Raw genomic sequence first — 26,369 nt, forward strand, 5'->3', positions numbered from 1 at the left:
AATTTTTGAAAACCAGACACCTAGGGGAATCCAAGATGGGGTGACTTGTGGGGATCTGAGCAGGTTCTGTTACGGAGAATCCTTTGCAAACCTCAAAATGTGACCAAAAAAACACCTTCTCCTCTCATTTCCGTGACAGAAAGTTCTGCAATCTGAGAGGAGCCACAAATTTCCTTCCACCCAGTGTTCCCCCAAGTCTCCCAATAAAAATGGTACCTCACTTGTGTGGGTAGGCCTAGCGCCCACGAAAGGAAATGGCCCAAAACACAACGTGGCTACATCACATTTTTTCACAGAAAACAGAGGTGTTTTTTACAAAGTGCCTACCTGTGGTTTTTGGCCTCTAGCTCAGTCGGCCCCTTGTGAAATCTAGCAAACCAGCACATTTTTGAAAACTAGTCACCTAGGGGAATCCAAGATGGGGTGACTTGTGGGGCTCTCTCCAGGTTCTGTTACCCAGAATCCTTTGCAAACCTCAAAATTTGACAAGAAAAAAACCATTTCCTCTTATTTAGGTGACAGAAAGTTCTGGAATCTGAGAGGAGCCACAAATATCCTTCCACCCAGTGTTCCCCCAAGTCTCCCAATAAAAATGGTACCTCACTTGTGTGGGTAGGCCTAGCGCCCACAAAAGGAAATGGCCCAAAACACAACGTGGACACATCACATTTTTTCACAGAAAACAGAGGTGTTTTTTGCAAAGTGCCTACCTATGGATTTTGGCCTCTAGCTCAGTCGGCCCCTTGTGAAATCTAGCAAACCAGCACATTTTTGAAAACTAGACACCTAGGGGAATCCAAGATGGGGTGACTTGTGGGGATCTGACCAGGTTCTGTTACGCAGAATCCTTTGCAAACCTCAATATTTGACCAAAAAAACACCTTTTCCTCTCATTTCGGTGACAGAAAGTTCGGAAATCTGAGAGGAGCCACAAATTTTCTTCCACCCAGTGTTCCCCCAAGTCTCCCAATAAAAATGGTACCACACTTGTGTAGGTAGGCTTAGCGCCCACGAAAGGAAATGGCCCAAAACACAACGTGGCCACATCACATTTTTTCACAGAAAACAGAGGTGTTTTTTACATATTGCCTACCTGTGGATTTTGGCCTCTAGCTCAGCCGGCACCTGTGGAAACCTAGCAAAGCAGCGCATTTTTGAAAACTAGACACCTAGGGGAATCCATGATGGGGTGACTTGTGGAGATCTGACCAGGTTCTGTTACCTAGAATCCTTTGCAGACCTCAAAATATGACCAAAAAAAACCTTTTCCTCTCATTTCGGTGACAGAAAGTTCAGGAATCTGAGAGGAGCCACAAATTTCCTTCCACCCATCGTTTCCCCAAGTCTCCCGATAAAAATGGTACCTCACTTCTGTGGGTTGGCCTAGCGCCCACGAAAGAAAATGGCCCAAAACACAACATGGACACATCACATTTTTTCACAGAAAACAGAGGTGTTTTTTACAAAGTGCTTACCTGTGGAATTTGGCCTCTAGCTCAGCCGGCACCTGGGACAACTTAGCAAACCAGCGCATTTCTGAAAACTAGACACCTAGTGGAATCCAAGATGGGGTGACTTGTGGGGCTCTGACCAGGATCTGTTACCCAGAATCCTTAGCAAACCTCAAAATTTGACGAAAAAAAACACATTTTACTCTCATTTCGGTCACAGAAAGTTCTGGAATCTGATAGGAGCCACAAATTTCCTTCAACCCAGCGTTCCCCCCAGTCTCCCGATAAAAATGTTACCTCACTTGTGTGGGTAGGCCTAGCGCCCATGAAAGGAAATGGCCCAAAACACAAAGTGGACACATCACATTTTTTCACAGGAAACAGAGGTGTTTTTTGCAAAGTGCCTATCTGTGGATTTTGGCCTCTAGCTCAGTCGGCCCCTTGTGAAATCTAGCAAACCAGCAAATTTTTGAAAACCAGACACCTAGGGGAATCCAAGATGGGGTGACTTGTGGGGATCTGAGCAGGTTCTGTTACGGAGAATCCTTTGCAAACCTCAAAATGTGACCAAAAAAACACCTTCTCCTCTCATTTCCGTGACAGAAAGTTCTGCAATCTGAGAGGAGCCACAAATTTCCTTCCACCCAGTGTTCCCCCAAGTCTCCCAATAAAAATGGTACCTCACTTGTGTGGGTAGGCCTAGCGCCCACGAAAGGAAATGGCCCAAAACACAACGTGGCTACATCACATTTTTTCACAGAAAACAGAGGTGTTTTTTACAAAGTGCCTACCTGTGGATTTTGGCCTCTAGCTCAGCCGGCACCTTGGGAAACCTAGCAAACCAGCGCATTTCTGAAAACTAGTCACCTAGGGGAATCCAAGATGGGGTGACTTGTGGGGCTCTGACCAGGTTCTGTTACCCAGAATCCTTTGCAAACCTCAAAATTTGACAAGAAATAAACCATTTCCTCTCATTTAGGTGACAGAAAATTCTGGAATCTGAGAGGAGCCACAAATTTCCTTCAACCCAGCGTTCCCCCCAGTCTCCCGATAAAAATGGTACCTCACTTGTGTGGGTAGGCCTAGCGCCCACAAAAGGAAATGGCCCAAAACACAACGTGGACACATCACATTTTTTCACAGAAAACAGAGGTGTTTTTTGCAAAGTGCCTACCTATGGATTTTGGCCTCTAGCTCAGTCGGCCCCTTGTGAAATCTAGCAAACCAGCAAATTTTTGAAAACTAGACACCTAGGGGAATCCAAGATGGGGTGACTTGTGGGGATCTGACCAGGTTCTGTTACGCAGAATCCTTTGCAAACCTCAATATTTGACCAAAAAAACACCTTTTCCTCTCATTTCGGTGACAGAAAGTTCGGAAATCTGAGAGGAGCCACAAATTTTCTTCCACCCAGTGTTCCCCCAAGTCTCCCAATAAAAATGGTACCACACTTGTGTAGGTAGGCTTAGCGCCCACGAAAGGAAATGGCCCAAAACACAACGTGGCCACATCACATTTTTTCACAGAAAACAGAGGTGTTTTTTACATATTGCCTACCTGTGGATTTTGGCCTCTAGCTCAGCCGGCACCTGTGGAAACCTAGCAAAGCAGCACATTTTTGAAAACTAGACACCTAGGGGAATCCATGATGGGGTGACTTGTGGAGATCTGACCAGGTTCTGTTACCTAGAATCCTTTGCAGACCTCAAAATATGACCAAAAAAAACCTTTTCCTCTCATTTCGGTGACAGAAAGTTCAGGAATCTGAGAGGAGCCACAAATTTCCTTCCACCCATCGTTTCCCCAAGTCTCCCGATAAAAATGGTACCTCACTTCTGTGGGTTGGCCTAGCGCCCACGAAAGAAAATGGCCCAAAGCACAACATGGACACATCACATTTTTTCACAGAAAACAGAGGTGTTTTTTACAAAGTGCTTACCTGTGGAATTTGGCCTCTAGCTCAGCCGGCACCTGGGACAACTTAGCAAACCAGCGCATTTCTGAAAACTAGACACCTAGTGGAATCCAAGATGGGGTGACTTGTGGGGCTCTGACCAGGTTCTGTTACCCAGAATCCTTAGCAAACCTCAATATTTGACACAAAAAAAACCTTTTCCTCTCATTTCGGTGACAGAAAGTTCTGGAATCTGAGAGGAAGCACAAATTTCATCAACCCAGCGTTCCCCCCAGTCTCCCGATAAAAATGTTACCTCACTTGTGTGGGTAGGCCTAGCGCCCACGAAAGGAAATGGCCCAAAACACAACGTGGACACATCACATTTTTTCACAGGAAACAGAGGTTTTTTTTGCAAAGTGCCTACCTATGGATTTTGGCCTCTAGCTCAGTCGGCCCCTTGTGAAATCTAGCAAACCAGCACATTTTTGAAAACTAAACACCTAGGGGAATCCAAGATGGGGTGACTTGTGGGGATCTGACCAGGTTCTGTTACGCAGAATCCTTTGCAAACCTCAATATTTGACCAAAAAAACACCTTTTCCTCTCATTTCGGTGACAGAAAGTTCTGAAATCTGAGAGGAGCCACAAATTTTCTTCCACCCAGTGTTCCCCCAAGTCTCCCAATAAAAATGGTACCACACTTGTGTAGGTAGGCCTAGCGCCCACGAAAGGAAATGGCCAAAAACACAACGTGGCCACATCACATTTTTTCACAGAAAACAGAGGTGTTTTTTACAAAGTGCCTACCTGTGGATTTTGGCCTGTAGCTCAGCCGGCACCTGGGGAAACCTAGCAAACCAGCGCATTTTTTAAAACTAGTCACCTAGGGGAATCCAAGATGGGGTGACTTGTGGGTCTCTGACCAGGTTCTGTTACCCAGAATCCTTTGCAAACCTCAAAATTTTACAAGAAAAAAACAATTTCCTCTCATTTAGGTGACAGAAAGTTCTGGAATCTGAGAGGAGCCACAAATTTCCTTCAACCCAGCGTTCCCCCCAGTCTCCCGATAAAAATGGTACCTCACTTGTGTGGGTAGGCCTAGCGCCCACGAAAGGAAATGGCCCAAAACACAACGTGGACACATCACATTTTTTCACAGAAAACAGAGGTGTTTTTTGCAAAGTGCCTACCTGTGGATTTTGGCCTCTAGCTCAGTAGACCCCTTGTGAAATCTAGCAAACCAGCACATTTTTGAAAACTAGACACCTAGGGGAATCCAAGATGGGGTGACTTGTGGGGATCTGACCAGGTTCTGTTACCCAGAATCCTTTGCAAACCTCAAAATTTGACCAAACAAATACCTTTTCCTCTCATTTCGGTGACAGAAAGTTCTGCAATCTGAGAGGAGCCACAAATATCCTTCCACCCAGTGTTCCCCCAAGTCTCCCAATAAAAATGGTACCTCACTTGTGTGGGTAGGCCTAGCGCCCACGAAAGGAAATGGCCCAAAACACAACGTGGACACATCACATTTTTTTACAGAAAACAGAGGTGTTTTTTACAAAATGCCTACCTGTGGATTTTGGCCTCTAGCTCAGCCGGCACCTGCGACAACCTAGGAAACCAGCGCATTTCTGAAAACTAGACACCTAGTGGAATCCAAGATGGGCAGACTTGTGTGGCTCTGACCAGGTTCTGTTACCCAGAATCCTTAGCAAACCTCAAAATTTGACACAAAAAAAACCTTTTCCTCTCATTTCGGTGACATAAAGTTCTGGAATCTGAGAGGAGCCACAAATTTCCTTCCACCCAGCATTTCCCCAAGTCTCCCGATAAAAATGGTACCTCACTTGTGTGGGTTGGCCTAGCGCCCACGAAAGAAAATGGCCCAAAACACAACGTGGCCACATCACATTTTCTCACAGAAAACAGAGGTGTTTTTTACAAAGTGCCTACCTGTGGATTTTGGCCTCTAGCTCAGTCGGCACCTGGGGAAACCTAGCAAACCAGCACATTTTTTAAACCTAGACAGCTAGGGGAATCCAAGATGGGGTGACTTGTGGGGCTCTGACCAGGTTCTGTTACCCAGAATCCTTTGCAAACCTCAAAATTTGACCAAAAAAACACCTTTTCCTCTTATTTCGGTCACAGAAAGTTATGGAATCTGAGAGGAGCCACAAATTTCGTTCCACCCAGTGCTCCCCCAAGTCTCCCGATAAAAATGGTACCTCACTTGTGTGGGTAGACCTAGTGCCCACAAAAGGAAATGGCCCAAAACACAACATGGACACATCACATTTTTTCACAGAAAACAGAGGTGTGGATTTTGGCCTCTAGCTCAGTCGGCACCTGGGACAACCTAGCAAACCAGCACATTTTTGAAACCTAGACACCTAGGGGAATCCAAGATGGGGTGACTTGTGGGGATCTGACCAGGTTCTGTGACACAGAATCCTTTGCAAACCTCAAAATTTGACCATAAAAACACTTTTTCCTCTCATTTCGGTGACAGAAAGTTCTGGAATCTGAGCGGATCCATGAATTTCCTTCCACCCAGTGTTCCCCCAAGTCTCCCAATAAAAATGGTACCTCACTTGTGTGGGTAGGCCTAGCGCCCACGAAAGAAAATAGCCCAAAACACAACGTGGCCACATCACATTTTTTCACAGAAAACAGAAGTGTTTTTTACAAAATGCCTACCTGTGGATTTTGGCCTCTAGCTCAGCCGGCACCTGCGACAACCTAGGAAATCAGCGCATTTCTGAAAACTAGACACCTAGTGGAATCCAAGATGGGCAGACTTGTGTGGCTCTGACCAGGTTCTGTTACCCAGAATCCTTAGCAAACCTCAAAATTTGACACAAAAAAAACCTTTTCCTCTCATTTCGGTGACAGAAAGTTCTGGAATCTGAGAGGAGCCACAAATTTCTTTCCACCCAGCGTTTCCCCAAGTCTCCCGATAAAAATGGTACCTCACTTGTGTGGGTTGGCCTAGCGCCCACGAAAGAAAATGGCCCAAAACACAACGTGGCCACATCACATTTTCTCACAGAAAACAGAGGTGTTTTTTACAAAGTGCCTACCTGTGGATTTTGGCCTCTAGCTCAGTCGGCACCTGGGGAAACCTAGCAAACCAGCACATTTTTTAAACCTAGACAGCTAGGGGAATCCAAGATGGGGTGACTTGTGGGGCTCTGACCAGGTTCTGTTACCCAGAATCCTTTGCAAACCTCAAAATTTGACCAAAAAAACACCTTTTCCTCTTATTTCGGTCACAGAAAGTTATGGAATCTGAGAGGAGCCACAAATTTCGTTCCACCCAATGCTCCCCCAAGTCTCCCGATAAAAATGGTACCTCACTTGTGTGGGTAGACCTAGTGCCCACGAAAGGAAATGGCCCAAAACACAACATGGACACATCACATTTTTTCACAGAAAACAGAGGTGTGGATTTTGGCCTCTAGCTCAGCCGGCACCTGGGACAACCTAGCAAACCAGCACATTTTTGAAACCTAGACACCTAGGGGAATCCAAGATGGGGTGACTTGTGGGGATCTGACCAGGTTCTGTGACACAGAATCCTTTGCAAACCTCAAAATTTGAGAAGAAAAAAAACATTTCCTCTCATTTAGGTGACAGAAAGTTCTAGAATCTGAGAGGAGCCACAAATTTCCTTCAACGCAGCGTTCCCCCCAGTCTCCCGATAAAAATGGTACCTCACTTGTGTGGGTAGGCCTAGCGCCCACTTAAGGAAATGGCCCAAAACACAACGTGGACACATCACATTTTTTCACAGAAAACAGAGGTGTTTTTTGCAAAGTGCCTACCTGTGGATTTTGGCCTCTAGCTCAGTCGGCCCCTTGTGAAATCTGGCAAACCAGCACATTTTTGAAAACTAGACACCTAGGGGAATCCAAGATGGGGTGACTTGTGGGGATCTGACCAGGTTCTGTTACGCAGAATCCTTTGCAAACCTCAAAATTTAACCAAAAAAATACCCTTTCCTCTCATTTCGGTGACAGAAAGTTCTGCAATCTGAGAGGAGCCACAAATATCCTTCCACCCAGTGTTCCCCCAAGTCTCCCAATAAAAATGGTACCTCACTTGTGAGGGTAGACCTAGCGCCCACGAAAGGAAATGGCCCAAAACACAACATGGACACATCACATTTTTTCACAGAAAACAGAGGTGTGGATTTTGGCCTCTAGCTCAGCCGGCACCTGGGACAACCTAGCAAACCAGCACATTTTTGAAACCTAGACACCTAGGGAATCCAAGATGGGGTGACTTGTGGGGATCTGACCAGGTTCTGTTACACAGAATCCTTTGCAAACCTCAAAATTTGACCATAAAAACACTTTTTCCTCTCATTTCGGTGACAGAAAGTTCTGGAATCTGAGCGGAGCCACGAATTTCCTTCCACCCAGTGTTCCCCCAAGTCTCCCAATAAAAATGGTACCTCACTTGTGTGGGTAGGCCTAGCGCCCACGAAAGAAAATAGCCCAAAACACAACATGGCCACATCACATTTTTTCACAGAAAACAGAAGTGTTTTTTACAAAGTGCCTACCTGTGGATTTTGGCCTCTAGCTCAGCCGGCACCTGGGGAAACCTAGCAAACCAGCGCATTTTTTAAAACTAGATACCTAGGGGAATCCAAGATGGGGTGACTTGTGGGGCTCTGACCAGGTTCTGTTACCCAGAATCCTTTGCAAACCTCAAAATTTGATGAAAAAAAACACCTTTTCCTCTCATTTCGGTCACAGAAAGTTCTGGAATCTGATAGGAGCCACAAATTTCCTTCAACCCAGCGTTCCCCCCAGTCTCCCGGTAAAAATGTTACCTCACTTGTGTGGGTTGGCCTAGCGCCCACGAAAGGAAATGGCCCAAAACACAACATGGCCACATCACATTTTTTGACAGAAAACAGAGGTGTTTTTTACAAAGTGCCTACCTGTGGATTTTGGCCTCTAGCTCAGCCGGCACCTGGGGAAACCTAGCAAACCAGCGCATTTTTGAAAACTAGTCACCTAGGGGAATCCAAGATGGGGTGACTTATGGGGCTCTGACCAGGTTCTGTTACCCAGAATCCTTTGCAAACCTCAAAATTTGACAAGAAAAAAACCATTTCCTCTCATTAAGGTGACAGAAAGTTCTGGAATCTGAGGTGAGCCACAAATTTCCCCCAACCCAGCGTTCCCCCCAGTCTCCCGATAAAAATGGTACCTCACTTGTGTGGGTAGGCCTAGCGCCCACGAAAGGAAATGGCCCAAAACACAACGTGGACACATCACATTTTTTCACAGGAAACAGAGGTGTTTTTTGCAAAGTGCCTACCTGTGGATTTTGGCCTCTAGCTCAGTCGGCCCCTTGTGAAATCTAGCAAACCAGCACATTTTTGAAAACTAGACACCTAGGGGAATCCAAGATGGGGTGACTTGTGGGGATCTGACCAGGTTCTGTTACGCAGAATCCTTTGCAAACCTCAAAATTTGACCAAAAAAAACCTTTATCTCTCATTTCGGTGACAGAAAGTTCTTGAATCTGAGAGGAGCCACAAATTTCCTTCCACCCAGCGTTTCCCCAAGTCTTCCGATAAAAATGGTACCTCACTTGTGTGGGTTGGCCTAGCGCCTACGAAAGAAAATGGCACAAAACACAACGTGGCCACATCACATTTTTTCACAGAAAACAGAGGTGTTTTTTACAAAGTGCCTACCTGTGGATTTTGGCCTCTAGCTCAGCCGGCACCTGGGGAAACCTAGCAAACCAGCGCATTTTTTAAAACTAGATACCTAGGGGAATCCAAGATGGGGTGACTTGTGGGGCTCTGACCAGGTTCTGTTACCCAGAATCCTTTGCAAACCTCAAAATTTGATGAAAAAAAACACCTTTTCCTCTCATTTCGGTCACAGAAAGTTCTGGAATCTGATAGGAGCCACAAATTTCCTTCAACCCAGCGTTCCCCCCAGTCTCCCGGAAAAAATGTTACCTCACTTGTGTGGGTTGGCCTAGCGCCCACGAAAGGAAATGGCCCAAAACACAACATGGCCACATCACATTTTTTCACAGAAAACAGAGGTGTTTTTTACAAAGTGCCTACCTGTGGATTTTGGCCTCTAGCTCAGCCGGCACCTGGGGAAACCTAGCAAACCAGCGCATTTTTGAAAACTAGTCACCTAGGGGAATCCAAGATGGGGTGACTTATGGGGCTCTGACCAGGTTCTGTTACCCAGAATCCTTTGCAAACCTCAAAATTTGACAAGAAAAAAACCATTTCCTCTCATTAAGGTGACAGAAAGTTCTGGAATCTGAGGTGAGCCACAAATTTCCTCCAACCCAGCGTTCCCCCCAGTCTCCCGATAAAAATGGTACCTCACTTGTGTGGGTAGGCCTAGCGCCCACGAAAGGAAATGGCCCAAAACACAACGTGGACACATCACATTTTTTCACAGGAAACAGAGGTGTTTTTTGCAAAGTGCCTACCTGTGGATTTTGGCCTCTAGCTCAGTCGGCCCCTTGTGAAATCTGGCAAACCAGCATATTTTTGAAAACTAGACACCTAGGGGAATCCAAGATGGGGTGACTTGTGGGGATCTGACCAGGTTCTGTTACGCAGAATCCTTTGCAAACCTCAAAATTTGACCAAAAAAATACCTTTTCCTCTCATTTCGGTGACAGAAAGTTCTGCAATCTGAGAGGAGCCACAAATATCCTTCCACCCAGTGTTCCCCCAAGTCTCCCAATAAAAATGGTACCTCACTTGTGTGGGTAGACCTAGCGCCCACGAAAGGAAATGGCCCAAAACACAACATGGACACATCACATTTTTTCACAGAAAACAGAGGTGTTTTTTGCAAAGTGCCTACCTGTGGATTTTGGCCTCTAGCTCAGTAGGCCCCTTGTGAAATCTGGCAAACCAGCATATTTTTGAAAACTAGACACCTAGGGGAATCCAAGATGGGGTGACTTGTGGGGATCTGACCAGGTTCTGTTACGCAGAATCCTTTGCAAACCTCAAAATTTGACCAAAAAAATACCTTTTCCTCTCATTTCGGTGACAGAAAGTTCTGCAATCTGAGAGGAGCCACAAATATCCTTCCACCCAGTGTTCCCCCAAGTCTCCCAATAAAAATGGTACCTCACTTGTGTGGGTAGACCTAGCGCCCACGAAAGGAAATGGCCCAAAACACAACGTGGACACATCACATTTTTTTACAGAAAACAGAGGTGTTTTTTACAAAATGCCTACCTGTGGATTTTGGCCTCTAGCTCAGCCGGCACCTGCGACAACCTAGGAAACCAGCGCATTTCTGAAAACTAGACACCTAGTGGAATCCAAGATGGGCAGACTTGTGTGGCTCTGACCAGGTTCTGTTACCCAGAATCCTTAGCAAACCTCAAAATTTGACACAAAAAAAACCTTTTCCTCTCATTTCGGTGACAGAAAGTTCTGGAATCTGAGAGGAGCCACAAATTTCTTTCCACCCAGCGTTTCCCCAAGTCTCCCGATAAAAATGGTACCTCACTTGTGTGGGTTGGAATAGCGCCCACGAAAGAAAATGGCCCAAAACACAACGTGGCCACATCACATTTTCTCACAGAAAACAGAGGTGTTTTTTACAAAGTGCCTACCTGTGGATTTTGGCCTCTAGCTCAGTCGGCACCTGGGGAAACCTAGCAAACCAGCACATTTTTTAAACCTAGACAGCTAGGGGAATCCAAGATGGGGTGACTTGTGGGGCTCTGACCAGGTTCTGTTACCCAGAATCCTTTGCAAACCTCAAAATTTGACCAAAAAAACACCTTTTCCTCTTATTTCGGTCACAGAAAGTTATGGAATCTGAGAGGAGCCACAAATTTCGTTCCACCCAGTGCTCCCCCAAGTCTCCCGATAAAAATGGTACCTCACTTGTGTGGGTAGACCTAGTGCCCACGAAAGGAAATGGCCCAAAACACAACATGGACACATCACATTTTTTCACAGAAAACAGAGGTGTGGATTTTGGCCTCTAGCTCAGCCGGCACCTGGGACAACCTAGCAAACCAGCACATTTTTGAAACCTAGACACCTAGGGGAATCCAAGATGGGGTGACTTGTGGGGATCTGACCAGGTTCTGTGACACAGAATCCTTTGCAAACCTCAAAATTTGAGAAGAAAAAAAACATTTCCTCTCATTTAGGTGACAGAAAGTTCTAGAATCTGAGAGGAGCCACAAATTTCCTTCAACGCAGCGTTCCCCCCAGTCTCCCGATAAAAATGGTACCTCACTTGTGTGGGTAGGCCTAGCGCCCACGAAAGGAAATGGCCCAAAACACAACGTGGACACATCACATTTTTTCACAGAAAACAGAGGTGTTTTTTGCAAAGTGCCTACCTGTGGATTTTGGCCTCTAGCTCAGTCGGCCCCTTGTGAAATCTGGCAAACCAGCACATTTTTGAAAACTAGACACCTAGGGGAATCCAAGATGGGGTGACTTGTGGGGATCTGACCAGGTTCTGTTACGCAGAATCCTTTGCAAACCTCAAAATTTAACCAAAAAAATACCCTTTCCTCTCATTTCGGTGACAGAAAGTTCTGCAATCTGAGAGGAGCCACAAATATCCTTCCACCCAGTGTTCCCCCAAGTCTCCCAATAAAAATGGTACCTCACTTGTGAGGGTAGACCTAGCGCCCACGAAAGGAAATGGCCCAAAACACAACATGGACACATCACATTTTTTCACAGAAAACAGAGGTGTGGATTTTGGCCTCTAGCTGAGCCGGCACCTGGGACAACCTAGCAAACCAGCACATTTTTGAAACCTAGACACCTAGGGAATCCAAGATGGGGTGACTTGTGGGGATCTGACCAGGTTCTGTTACACAGAATCCTTTGCAAACCTCAAAATTTGACCATAAAAACACTTTTTCCTCTCATTTCGGTGACAGAAAGTTCTGGAATCTGAGCGGAGCCACGAATTTCCTTCCACCCAGTGTTCCCCCAAGTCTCCCAATAAAAATGGTACCTCACTTGTGTGGGTAGGCCTAGCGCCCACGAAAGAAAATAGCCCAAAACACAACATGGCCACATCACATTTTTTCACAGAAAACAGAAGTGTTTTTTACAAAGTGCCTACCTGTGGATTTTGGCCTCTAGCTCAGCCGGCACCTGGGGAAACCTAGCAAACCAGCGCATTTTTTAAAACTAGATACCTAGGGGAATCCAAGATGGGGTGACTTGTGGGGCTCTGACCAGGTTCTGTTACCCAGAATCCTTTGCAAACCTCAAAATTTGATGAAAAAAAACACCTTTTCCTCTCATTTCGGTCACAGAAAGTTCTGGAATCTGATAGGAGCCACAAATTTCCTTCAACCCACCGTTCCCCCCAGTCTCCCGGTAAAAATGTTACCTCACTTGTGTGGGTTGGCCTAGCGCCCACGAAAGGAAATGGCCCAAAACACAACATGGCCACATCACATTTTTTCACCGAAAACAGAGGTGTTTTTTACAAAGTGCCTACCTGTGGATTTTGGCCTCTAGCTCAGCCAGCACCTGGGGAAACCTAGCAAACCAGCGCATTTTTTAAAACTAGTCACCTAGGGGAATCCAAGATGGGGTGACTTATGGGGCTCTGACCAGGTTCTGTTACCCAGAATCCTTTGCAAACCTCAAAATTTGACAAGAAAAAAACCATTTCCTCTCATTAAGGTGACAGAAAGTTCTGGAATCTGAGGTGAGCCACAAATTTCCTCCAACCCAGCGTTCCCCCCAGTCTCCCGATAAAAATGGTACCTCACTTGTGTGGGTAGGCCTAGCGCCCACGAAAGGAAATGGCCCAAAACACAACGTGGACACATCACATTTTTTCACAGGAAACAGAGGTGTTTTTTGCAAAGTGCCTACCTGTGGATTTTGGCCTCTAGCTCAGTCGGCCCCTTGTGAAATCTAGCAAACCAGCACATTTTTGAAAACTAGACACCTAGGGGAATCCAATATGGGGTGACTTGTGGGGATCTGACCAGGTTCTGTTACGCAGAATCCTTTGCAAACCTCAAAATTTAACCAAAAAAAACCTTTATCTCTCATTTCGGTGACAGAAAGTTCTTGAATCTGAGAGGAGCCACAAATTTCCTTCCACCCAGCGTTTCCCCAAGTCTCCCGATAAAAATGGTACCTCACTTGTGTGGGTTGGCCTAGCGCCTACGAAAGAAAATGGCACAAAACACAACGTGGCCACATCACATTTTTTCACAGAAAACAGAGGTGTTTTTTACAAAGTGCCTACCTGTGGATTTTGGCCTCTAGCTCAGTCGGCACCAGGGGAAACCTAGCAAACCAGCACATTTTTTAAACCTAGACAGCTAGGGGAATCCAAGATGGGGTGACTTGTGGGGCTCTGACCAGGTTCTGTTACCCAGAATCCTTTGCAATCCTCAAAATTTGACCAAAAAAACACCTTTTCATCACATTTCGGTCACAGAAAGTTATGGAATCTGAGAGGAGCCACAAATTTCCTTCCACCCAGCGCTCCCCCAAGTCTCCCGATAAAAATGGTACCTCACTTGTGTGGGTAGACCTAGCGCCCACGAAAGGAAATTGCCCAAAACACAACATGGACACATCACATTTTTTCACAGAAAACAGAGGTGTGGATTTTGGCCTCTAGCTCAGCCGGCACCTGGGACAACCTAGCAAACCAGCACATTTTTGAAACCTAGACACCTAGGGGAATCCAAGATGGGGTGACTTGTGGGGATCTGACCAGGTTCTGTTACACAGAATCCTTTGCAAACCTCAAAATTTGACAATAAAAACACTTTTTCCTCTCATTTTGGTGACAGAAAGTTCTGGAATCTAAGCGGAGCCACAAATTTCCTTCAACCCAGCGTTCCCCCCAGTCTCCCGATAAAAATGGTACCTCACTTGTGTGGGTAGGCCTAGCGCCCACGAAAGGAAATGGCCCAAAACACAACGTGGACACATCACATTTTTTCACAGGAAACAGAGGTGTTTTTTGCAAAGTGCCTCCCTGTGGATTTTGGCCTGTAGCTCAGTCGACCCCTTGTGAAATCTAGCAAACCAGCACATTTTTTAAAACTAGACACCTAGGGGAATCCAAGATGGGGTGACTTGTGGGGATCTGACCAGGTTCTGTTACCCAGAATCCTTTGCAAACCTCAAAATTTGACCAAAAAAATACCTTTTCCTCTCATTTCGGTGACATAAAGTTCTGCAATCTGACAGGAGCCACAAATATCCTTCCACCCAGTGTTCCCCCAAGTCTCCCAATAAAAATGGTACCTCACTTGTGTGGGTAGGACTTGCGCCCACGAAAGGAAATGGCCCAAAACACAACGTGGACACATCAAATTGTTTTACAGAAAACAGAGGTGTTTTTTACAAAGTGCCTACCTGTGGATTTTGGCCTCTAGCTCACCTCACCTGCGACAACCTAGCAAACCAGCGCATTTCTGAAAACTAGACACCTAGTGGAATCCAAGATGGGGTGACTTGTGGGGCTCTGACCAGGTTCTATTACCCAGAATCCTTAGCAAACCTCAACATTTGACACAAAAAAAACCTTTTCCTCTCATTTCGGTGACAAAAAGTTCTTGAATCTGAGAGGAGCCACAAATTTCCTTCCACCCAGCGTTTCCCCAAGTCTCCCGATAAAAATGGTACCTCACTTGTGTGGGTTGGCCTAGCGCCTACGAAAGAAAATGGCACAAAACACAACGTGGCCACATCACATTTTTTCACAGAAAACAGAGGTGTTTTTTACAAAGTGCCTACCTGTGGATTTTGGCCTCTAGCTCAGTCGGCACCAGGGGAAACCTAGCAAACCAGCACATTTTTTAAACCTAGACAGCTAGGGGAATCCAAGATGGGGTGACTTGTGGAGCTCTGACCAGGTTCTGTTACCCAGAATCCTTTGCAATCCTCAAAATTTGACCAAAAAAACACCTTTTCATCTCATTTCGGTCACAGAAAGTTATGGAATCTGAGAGGAGCCACAAATTTCCTTCCACCCAGCGCTCCCCCAAGTCACCCGATAAAAATGGTACCTCACTTGTGTGGGGAGACCTAGCGCCCACGAAAGGAAATGGCCCAAAACACAACATGGACACATCACATTTTTTCACAGAAAACAGAGGTGTGGATTTTGGCCTCTAGCTCAGCCGGCACCTGGGACAACCTAGCAAACCAGCACATTTTTGAAACCTAGACACCTAGGGAATCCAAGATGGGGTGACTTGTGGGGATCTGACCAGGTTCTGTTACACAGAATCCTTTGCAAACCTCAAAATTTGACAATAAAAACATTTTTTCCTCTCATTTCGGTGACAGAAAGTTCTGGAATCTGAGCGGAGCCACGAATATCCTTCCACCCAGTGTTCCCCCAAGTCTCCCAATAAAAATGGTACCTCACTTGTGTGGGTAGGCCTAGCGCCCACAAAAGGAAATAGCCCAAAACACAACGTGGCCACATCACATTGTTTCACAGAAAACAGAAGTGTTTTTTACAAATTGCCTACCTGTGGATTTTGGCCTCTAGCTCAACCGGCACTTGGGGAAACCTAGCAAACCAGCGCATTTTTGAAAACTAGACACCTAGGGGAATCCAAGATGGGGTGACTTGTGGTGCTCAGACCAGGTTTCTTACCCAGAATCATTTGCAAACCTCAAAATTTGACGAAAAAAACCACCTTTTCCTCTCATTTCAGTCACAGAAAGTTCTGGAATCTGATAGGAGCCACAAATTTCCTTCAACCCAGCGTTCCCCCCAGTCTCCCGATAAAAATGTTACCTCACTTGTGTGGGTAGGCCTAGCGCCCACGAAAGGAAATGGCCCAAAACACAACGTGGACACATCACATTTTTTCACAGGAAACAGAGGTGTTTTTTACAAAGTGCCTATCTGTGGATTTTGGCCTCTAGCTCAGTCGGCCCCTTGTGAAATCTAGCAAACCAGCACATTTTTTAAAACTAGACACCTAGGGGAATCCAAGATGGGGTGACTTGTGGGGATCTGACCAGGTTCTGTTACCCAGAATCCTTTGCAAACCTCAAAATTTGACCAAAAAAATACCTTTTCCTCTCATTTCGGTGACATAAAGTTCTGCAATCTGACAGGAGCCACAAATATCCTTCCACCCAGTGTTCCCCCAAGTCTCCCAATAAAAATGGTACCTCACTTGTGTGGGTAGGACTTGCGCCCACGAAAGGAAATGGCCCAAAACACAACGTGGACATATCAAATTGTTTTACAGAAAACAGAGGTGTTTTTTACAAAGTGCCTACCTGTGGATTTTGGCCTCTAGCTCACCTCACCTGCGACAACCTAGCAAACCAGCGCATTTCTGAAAACTAGACACCTAGTGGAATCCAAGATGGGGTGACTTGTGGGGCTCTGACCAGGTTCTATTACCCAGAATCCTTAGCAAACCTCAACATTTGACACAAAAAAAACCTTTTCCTCTCATTTCGGTGACAGAAAGTTCTTGAATCTGAGAGGAGCCACAAATTTCCTTCCACCCAGCGTTTCCCCAAGTCTCCCGATAAAAATGGTACCTCACTTGTGTGGGTTGGCCTAGCGCCTACGAAAGAAAATGGCACAAAACACAACGTGGCCACATCACATTTTTTCACAGAAAACAGAGGTGTTTTTTACAAAGTGCCTACCTGTGGATTTTGGCCTCTAGCTCAGTCGGCACCAGGGGAAACCTAGCAAACCAGCACATTTTTTAAACCTAGACAGCTAGGGGAATCCAAGATGGGGTGACTTGTGGAGCTCTGACCAGGTTCTGTTACCCAGAATCCTTTGCAATCCTCAAAATTTGACCAAAAAAACACCTTTTCATCTCATTTCGGTCACAGAAAGTTATGGAATCTGAGAGGAGCCACAAATTTCCTTCCACCCAGCGCTCCCCCAAGTCTCCCGATAAAAATGGTACCTCACTTGTGTGGGGAGACCTAGCGCCCACGAAAGGAAATGGCCCAAAACACAACATGGACACATCACATTTTTTCACAGAAAACAGAGGTGTGGATTTTGGCCTCTAGCTCAGCCGGCACCTGGGACAACCTAGCAAACCAGCACATTTTTGAAACCTAGACACCTAGGGAATCCAAGATGGGGTGACTTGTGGGGATCTGACCAGGTTCTGTTACACAGAATCCTTTGCAAACCTCAAAATTTGACAATAAAAACACTTTTTCCTCTCATTTCGGTGACAGAAAGTTCTGGAATCTGAGCGGAGCCACGAATTTCCTTCCACCCATTGTTCCCCCAAGTCTCCCAATAAAAATGGTACCTCACTTGTGTGGGTAGGCCTAGCGCCCACAAAAGGAAATAGCCCAAAACACAACGTGGCCACATCACATTGTTTCACAGAAAACAGAAGTGTTTTTTACAAATTGCCTACCTGTGGATTTTGGCCTCTAGCTCAACCGGCACTTGGGGAAACCTAGCAAACCAGCGCATTTTTGAAAACTAGACACCTAGGGGAATCCAAGATGGGGTGACTTGTGGTGCTCTGACCAGGTTTCTTACCCAGAATCATTTGCAAACCTCAAAATTTGACGAAAAAAAACACCTTTTCCTCTCATTTCGGTCCCAGAAAGTTCTGGAATCTGATAGGAGCCACAAATTTCCTTCAACCCAGCGTTCCCCCCAGTCTCCCGATAAAAATGTTACCTCACTTGTGTGGGTAGGCCTAGCGCCCACGAAAGGAAATGGCCCGAAACACAGCGTGGACACATCACATTTTTTCACAGAAAACAGAGGTGTTTTTTGCAAAGTGCCTATCTGTGGATTTTGGCCTCTAGCTCAGCCGGCACCTGGGGAAAACTAGCAAACCAGTGCATTTTTGAAAACTAGTCACCTAGGGGAATCCAAGATGGGGTGACTTGTGGAGCTCTGACCAGGTTCTGTTACCCAGAATCCTTTGCAAACCTCAAAATTTGACAAGAAAAAAACTATTTCCTCTCATTTAGGTGACAGAAAGTTCTGGAATCTGATAGGAGCCACAAATTTCCTTCAACCCAGTGTTCCCCCCAGTCTCCCCATTAAAATGGTACCTCACTTGTGTGGGTAGGCCTAGCGCCGACGAAAGGAAATGGCCCAAAACACAACGTGGACACATCACATTTTTTCACAGAAAACAGAGGTGTTTTTTGCAAAATGCCTACCTGTGGATTTTGGCCTCTAGCTCAGTCGGCCCCTTGTGAAATCTAGCAAACCAGCAAATTTTTGAAAACTAGACACCTAGGGGAATCCAAGATGAGGTGACTTGTGGGGATCTGACCAGGTTCTGTTACGCAGAATCCTTTGCAAACCTCAAAATCTGACCAAAAAAATACCTTTTCCTCTCATTTCGGTGACAGAAAGTTCTGCAATCTGAGAGGAGCCACAAATATTCTTCCACCCAGTGTTCCCCCAAGTCTCCCAATAAAAATGGTACCTCACTTGTGTGGGTAGACCTAGCGCCCACGAAAGGAAATGGCCCAAAACACAACATGGACACATCACATTTTTTCACAGAAAACAGAGGTGTGGATTTTGGCCTCTAGCTCAGTCGGCCCCTTGTGAAATCTAGCAAACCAGCACATTTTTGAAAACTAGTCACCTAGGGGAATCCAAGATGGGGTGACTTGTGGGGCTCTCTCCAGGTTCTGTTACCCAGAATCCTTTGCAAACCTCAAAATTTGACAAGAAAAAAACCATTTCCTCTTATTTAGGTGACAGAAAGTTCTGGAATCTGAGAGGAGCCACAAATATCCTTCCACCCAGTGTTCCCCCAAGTCTCCCAATAAAAATGGTACCTCACTTTTGTGGGTAGGCCTAGCGCCCACGAAAGCAAATGGCCTAAAACACAACGTGGACACATCACATTTTTTACAGAAAACAGAGGTGTTTTTTACAAAGTGCCTACCTGTGGATTTTGGCCTCTAGCTCAGTCGGCACCTGGGGAAACCTAGCAAACCAGCACATTTTTTAAACCTAGACAGCTAGGGGAATCCAAGATGGGGTGACTTGTGGGGCTCTGACCAGGTTCTGTTACCCAGAATCCTTTGCAAACCTCAAAATTTGACCAAAAAAACACCTTTTCATCTCATTTCGCTCACAGAAAGTTATGGAATCTGAGAGGAGCCACAAATTTCCTTCCACCCAGCGCTCCCCCAAGTCTCCCGATAAAAAAGGTACCTCACTTGTGTGGGTAGACCTAGCGCCCACGAAAGGAAAAAGCCCAAAACACAACATGGACACATCACATTTTTTCACAGAAAACAGAGGTGTGGATTTTGGCCTCTAGCTCAGCCGGCACCTGGGACAACCTAGCAAACCAGCACATTTTTGAAACCTAGACACCTAGGGGAATCCAAGATGGGGTGACTTGTGGGGATCTGACCAGGTTCTGTTACACAGAATCCTTTGCAAACCTCAAAATTTGACCATAAAAACACTTTTTCCTCTCATTTCGGTGACAGAAAGTTCTGGAATCTGAGCGAAGCCACGAATTTCCTTCCACCCAGTGTTCCCCCAAGTCTCCCAATAAAAATGGTACCTCACTTGTGTGGGTAGGCCTAGCGCCCACGAACTAAAATAGCCCAAAACACAACGTGGCCACATCACATTTTTTCACAGAAAACAGAAGTGTTTTTTACAAAGTGCCTTCCTGTGGATTTTGGCCTCTAGCTCAGTCGGCCCCTTGTGAAATCTAGCAAACCAGCACATTTTTGAAAACTAGACACCTAGGGGAATCCAAGATGGGGTGACTTGTGGGGATCTGACCAGGTTCTGTTACGCAGAATCCTTTGCAAACCTCAAAATTTGACCAAAAAAATACCTTTTCCTCTCATTTCGGTGACAGAAAGTTCTGCAATCTGAGAGGAGCCACAAATATCCTTCCACCCAGTGTTCCCCCAAGTCTCCCAATAAAAATGGTACCTCACTTGTGTGGGTAGGCCTAGCGCCCACGAAAGGAAATGGCCCAAAACACAACGTGGCCACATCACATTTTTTCACAGAAAACAGAAGTGTTTTTTACAAAGAGCCTACCTGTGGATTTTGGCCTCTAGCTCAGCCGGCACCTTGGGAAACCTAGCAAACCAGCGAATTTTTGAAAACTAGACACGTAGGGGAATCCAAGATGGGGTGACTTGTGGGGATCTGGCCAGGTTCTGTTACCCAGAATCCTTTGCAAACCTCAAAATTTGACGAAAAAAACACCTTTTCCTCTCATTTCGGTCACAGAAAGTTCTGGAATCTGATAGGAGCCACAAATTTCCTTCAACCCAGCGTTTCCCCAAGTCTCCCGATAAAAATGTTACCTCACTTGTGTGGGTTGGCCTAGCGCCCACGAAAGAAAATGGCCCAAAACACAACGTGGCCACATCACATTTTTTCACAGAAAACAGAGGTGTTTTTTACAAAGTGCCTGCCTGTGGATTTTGGCCTCTAGCTCAGTCGGCACCTGGGGAAAACTAGCAAACCAGCACATTTTTTAAACCTAGACAGCTAGGGGAATCCAAGATGGGGTGACTTGTGGGGCTTTGACCAGGTTCTGTTACCCAGAATCCTTTGCAAACCTCAAAATTTGACCAAAAAAACACCTTTTCCTCTCATTTCGGTCACAGAAAGTTATGGAATCTGAGAGGAGCCACAAATTTCCTTCCACCCAGCGCTCCCCCAAGTCTCCCGATAAAAATGGTACCTCACTTGTGTGGGTAGACCTAGCGCCCACGAAAGGAAATGGCCCAAAACACAACATGGACACATCACATTTTTTCACAGAAAACAGAGGTGTGGATTTTGGCCTCTAGCTCAGCCGGCACCTGGGACAACCTAGCAAACCAGCACATTTTTTAAACCTAGACACCTAGGGGAATCCAAGATGGGGTGACTTGTGGGGATCTGACCAGGTTCTGTTTCACAGAATCCTTTGCAAACCTCAAAAATTGACCATAAAAACACTTTTTCCTCTCATTTCGGTGACAGAAAGTTCTGGAATCTGAGCGGAGCCACGAATTTCCTTCCACCCAGTGTTCCCCCAAGTCTCCCAATAAAAATGGTACCTCACTTGTGTGGGTAGGCCTAGCGCCCACGAAAGAAAATAGCCCAAAACACAACGTGGCCACATCACATTTTTTCACAGAAAACAGAAGTGTTTTTTACAAAGAGCCTACCTGTGGATTTTGGTCTCTAGCTCAGCCGGCACCTGGGGAAACCTAGCAAACCAGCGCATTTTTGAAAACTAGACACCTAGGGGAATCCAAGATGGGGTGACTTGTGGGGCTCTGACCAGGATCTGTTACCCAGAATCCTTTGCAAACCTCAAAATTTGACGAAAAAAAACACATTTTCCTCTCATTTCGGTCACAGAAAGTTCTGGAATCTGATAGGAGCCACAAATTTCCTTCAACCCAGCGTTCCCCCCAGTCTCCCGATAAAAATGGTACCTCACTTGTGTGGGTAGGCCTAGCGCCCACGAAAGGAAATGGCCCAAAACACAACGTGGACACATCACATTTTTTCACAGGAAACAGAGGTGTTTTTTGCAAAGTGCCTACCTGTGGATTTTGGCCTCTAGCTCAGTCGGCCCCTTGCGAAATCTAGCAAAACAGCACATTTTTGAAAACTAGACACCTAGGGGAATCCAAGATGGGGTGACTTGTGGGGATCTGAGCAGGTTCTGTTACGGAGAATCCTTTGCAAACCTCAAAATGTGACCAAAAAAACACCTTTTCCTCTCATTTCGGTGACAGAAAGTTCTGCAATCTGAGAGGAGCCACAAATTTCCTTCCACCCAGTGTTCCCCCAAGTCTCCCAATAAAAATGGTACCTCACTTGTGTGGGTAGGCCTAGCGCCCACGAATGGAAATGGCCCAAAACACAACGTGGCTACATCACATTTTTTCACAGAAAACAGAGGTGTTTTTTACAAAGTGCCTACCTGTGGATTTTGGCCTCTAGCTCAGCCGGCACCTGGGGAAACCTAGCAAACCAGCGCATTTCTGAAAACTAGTCACCTAGGGGAATCCAAGATGGGGTGACTTGTGGGGCTCTGACCAGGTTCTGTTACCCAGAATCCTTTGCAAACCTCAAAATTTGACAAGAAAAAAACAATTTCCTCTCATTTAGGTGACAGAAAGTTCTGGAATCTGAGAGGTGCCACAAATTTCCTTCAACCCAGCGTTCCCCCCAGTGTCCCGATAAAAATGGTACCTCACTTGTGTGGGTAGGCCTAGCGCCCACAAAAGGAAATGGCCCAAAACACAACGTGGGCACATCACATTTTTTGACAGAAAACAGAGGTGTTTTTTGCAAAGTGCCTACCTGTGGATTTTGGCCTCTAGCTCAGTCGGCCCCTTGTGAAATCTAGCAAACCAGCACATTTTTGAAAACAAGACACCGAGGGGAATCCAAGATGGGGTGACTTGTGGGGATCTGACCAGGTTCTGGTACGCAGAATCCTTTGCAAACCTCAAAATTTGACCAAAAAAACACCTTTTCCTCTCATTTCGGTGACAGAAAGTTCTGCAATCTGAGAGGAGCCACAAATATCCTTCCACCCAGTGTTCCCCCAAGTCTCCCAATAAAAATGGTACCTCACTTGTGTGGGTAGGCCTAGCGCCCACAAAAGGAAATGGCCCAAAACACAACGTGGGCACATCACATTTTTTGACAGAAAACAGAGGTGTTTTTTGCAAAGTGCCTACCTGTGGATTTTGGCCTCTAGCTCAGTCGGCCCCTTGTGAAATCTAGCAAACCAGCACATTTTTGAAAACTAGACACCGAGGGGAATCCAAGATGGGGTGACTTGTGGGGATCTGACCAGGTTCTGGTACGCAGAATGCTTTGCAAACCTCAAAATTTGACCAAAAAAACACCTTTTCCTCTCATTTCGGTGACAGAAAGTTCTGCAATCTGAGAGGAGCCACAAATATTCTTCCACCCAGTGTTCCCCCAAGTCTCCCAATAAAAATGGTACCTCACTTGTGTGGGTAGGCCTAGCGCCCACGAAAGGAAATGGCCCAAAACACAACGTGGACACATCACATTTTTTCACAGAAAACAGAGGAGTTTTTTACAAAGTGCCTACCTGTGGATTTTGGCCTCTAGCTCAGCCAGCACCTGCGACAACCTAGCAAACCAGCGCATTTCTGAAAACTAGACACCTAGTGGAATCCAAGATGGGGTGACTTGTGGGGCTCTGACCAGGTTCTGTTACCCAGAATCCTTACCAAACCTCAAAATTATACACAAAAAAACCCTTTTCCTCTCATTTCGGTGACAGAAAGTTCTGGAATCTGAGAGAAGCCACAAATTTCCTTCCACCCAGCGTTTCCCCAAGTCTCCCGATAAAAATGGTACCTCACTTGTGTGGGTTGGCCTAGCGCCCACGAAAGAAAATGGCCCAAAACACAACATGGCCACATCACATTTTTTCACAGGAAACAGAGGTGTTTTTTGCAAAGTGCCTACCTGTGGATTTTGGCCTCTAGCTCAGCCAGCACCTGCGACAACCTAGCAAACCAGCACATTTCTGAAAACTAGACACCTAGTGGAATCCAAGATGGCGTGACGTGTGGGGCTCTGACCAGGTTCTGTTACCCAGAATCCTTTGCAAACCTCAAAATTTGACCAAAAAAACACCTTTTCCTCTCATTTCGGTCACAGAAAGTTATGGAATCTGAGAGGAGCCACAAATTTCCTTCCACCCAGCGCTCCCCAAGTCTCCCGATAAAAATGGTACCTCACTTGTGTGGGTAGACCTAGCGCCCACGAAAGGAAATGGCCCAAAACACAACATGGACACATCACATTTTTTCACAGAAAACAGAGGTGTGGATTTTGGCCTCTAGCTCAGCCGGCACCTGGGACAAACTAGCAAACCAGCGCATTTCTGAAAACTAGACAACTAGGGGAATCCAAGATGGGGTGACTTGTGGGGCTCTGACCAGGTTCTGTTATCCAGAATCCTTTGCAAACCTAAAAAATTGACACAAAAAAAACCATTTCCTCTCATTTCGGTGACAGAAAGTTCTGGAATCTGAGAGGAGCCACAAATTTCCTTCCACCCAGCTTTTCCCCAAGTCTCCCAATAAAAATGGTACCTCACTTGTGTGGGTAGGCCTAGCGCCCACGAAAGCAAATGGCCCAAAACACAACGTGGCCACATCACATTTTTTCACAGAAAACAGAAGTGTTTTTTACAAAGTGCCTACCTGTGGATTTTGGCCTCTAGCTCAGCCGGCCTCTTGTGAAATCTAGCAAACCAGCACATTTTTGAAAACTAGACACCTAGGGGAATCCAAGATGGGGTGACTTGTGGGGATCTGACCAGGTTCTGGTACGCAGAATCCTTTGCAAACCTCAAAATTTGACCAAAAAAACACCTTTTCCTCTCATTTCGGTGACAGAAAGTTCTGCAATCTGAGAGGAGCCACAAATATCCTTCCACCCAGTGTTCCCCCAAGTCTCCCAATAAAAATGGTACCTCACTTGTGTGGGTAGGCCTAGCGCCCACGAAAGGAAATGGCCCAAAACACAACGTGGACACATCACATTTTTTCACAGAAAACAGAGGAGTTTTTTACAAAGTGCCTACCTGTGGATTTTGGCCTCTAGCTCAGCCAGCACCTGCGACAACCTAGCAAACCAGCGCATTTCTGAAAACTAGACACCTAGTGGAATCCAAGATGGGGTGACTTGTGGGGCTCTGACCAGGTTCTGTTACCCAGAATCCTTAGCAAACCTCAAAATTTTACACAAAAAAACCCTTTTCCTCTCATTTCGGTGACAGAAAATTCTGGAATCTTAGAGGAGCCACAAATTTCCTTCCACCCAGCGTTTCCCCAAGTCTCCCGATAAAAATGGTACCTCACTTGTGTGGGTTGGCCTAGCGCCCACGAAAGAAAATGGCCCAAAACACAACGTGGCCACATCACATTTTTTCACAGGAAACAGAGGTGTTTTTTGCAAAGTGCCTACCTGTGGATTTTGGCCTCTAGCTCAGCCAGCACCTGCGACAACCTAGCAAACCAGCACATTTCTGAAAACTAGACACCTAGTGGAATCCAAGATGGGGTGACTTGTGGGGCTCTGACCAGGTTCTGTTACCCAGAATCCTTTGCAAACCTCAAAATTTGACCAAAAAAACATCTTTTCCTCTCATTTCCGTCACAGAAAGTTATGGAATCTGAGAGGAGCCACAAATTTCCTTCCACGCAGCGCTCCCCAAAGTCTCCCGATAAAAATGGTACCTCACTTGTGTGGGTAGACCTAGAGCCCACAAATGGAAATGGCCCAAAACACAACATGGACACATCACATATTAAGACAGAAAACAGAGGTGTGGGTTTTGGCCTCTAGCTCAGCCGGCACCTGGGACAACCTAGCAAACCAGCGCATTTCTGAAAACTAGACACCTAGGGGAATCCAAGATGGGGTGACTTGTGGGGCTCTGACCAGGTTCTGTTACCCAGAACCCTTTGCAAACCTCAAAATTTGACACAAAAAAAACCTTTTCCTCTCATTTCGGTGACAGAAAGTTCTGGAATCTGAGAGGAGCCACAAATTTCCTTCCACCCAGCGTTTCCCCAAGTCTCCCAATAAAAATGGTACCTCACTTGTGTGGGTAGGCCTAGCGCCCACGAAAGAAAATGGCCCAATACACAACGTGGCCGCATCACATTTTTTCACAAGAAACAGAGGTGTTTTTTGCAAAGTGCCTACCTGTGGATTTTGGCCTCTAGCTCAGCCAGCACCTGCGACAACCTAGCAAACCAGCACATTTCTGAAAACTAGACACCTAGTGGAATCCAAGATGGGGTGACTTGTGGGGCTCTGACCAGGTTCTGTTACCCAGAATCCTTTGCAAACCTCAAAATTTGACCAAAAAAACACCTTTTCCTCTCATTTCGGTCACAGAAAGTTATGGAATCTGAGAGGAGCCACAAATTTCCTTCCACCCAGCGCTCCCCCAAGTCTCCCGATAAAAATGGTACCTCACTTGTGTGGGTAGACCTA

This window comes from Pleurodeles waltl, chromosome 11 (assembly GCF_031143425.1).
Source record: "Pleurodeles waltl isolate 20211129_DDA chromosome 11, aPleWal1.hap1.20221129, whole genome shotgun sequence".
Classification (NCBI taxonomy): Eukaryota; Metazoa; Chordata; class Amphibia; order Caudata; family Salamandridae; genus Pleurodeles; species Pleurodeles waltl.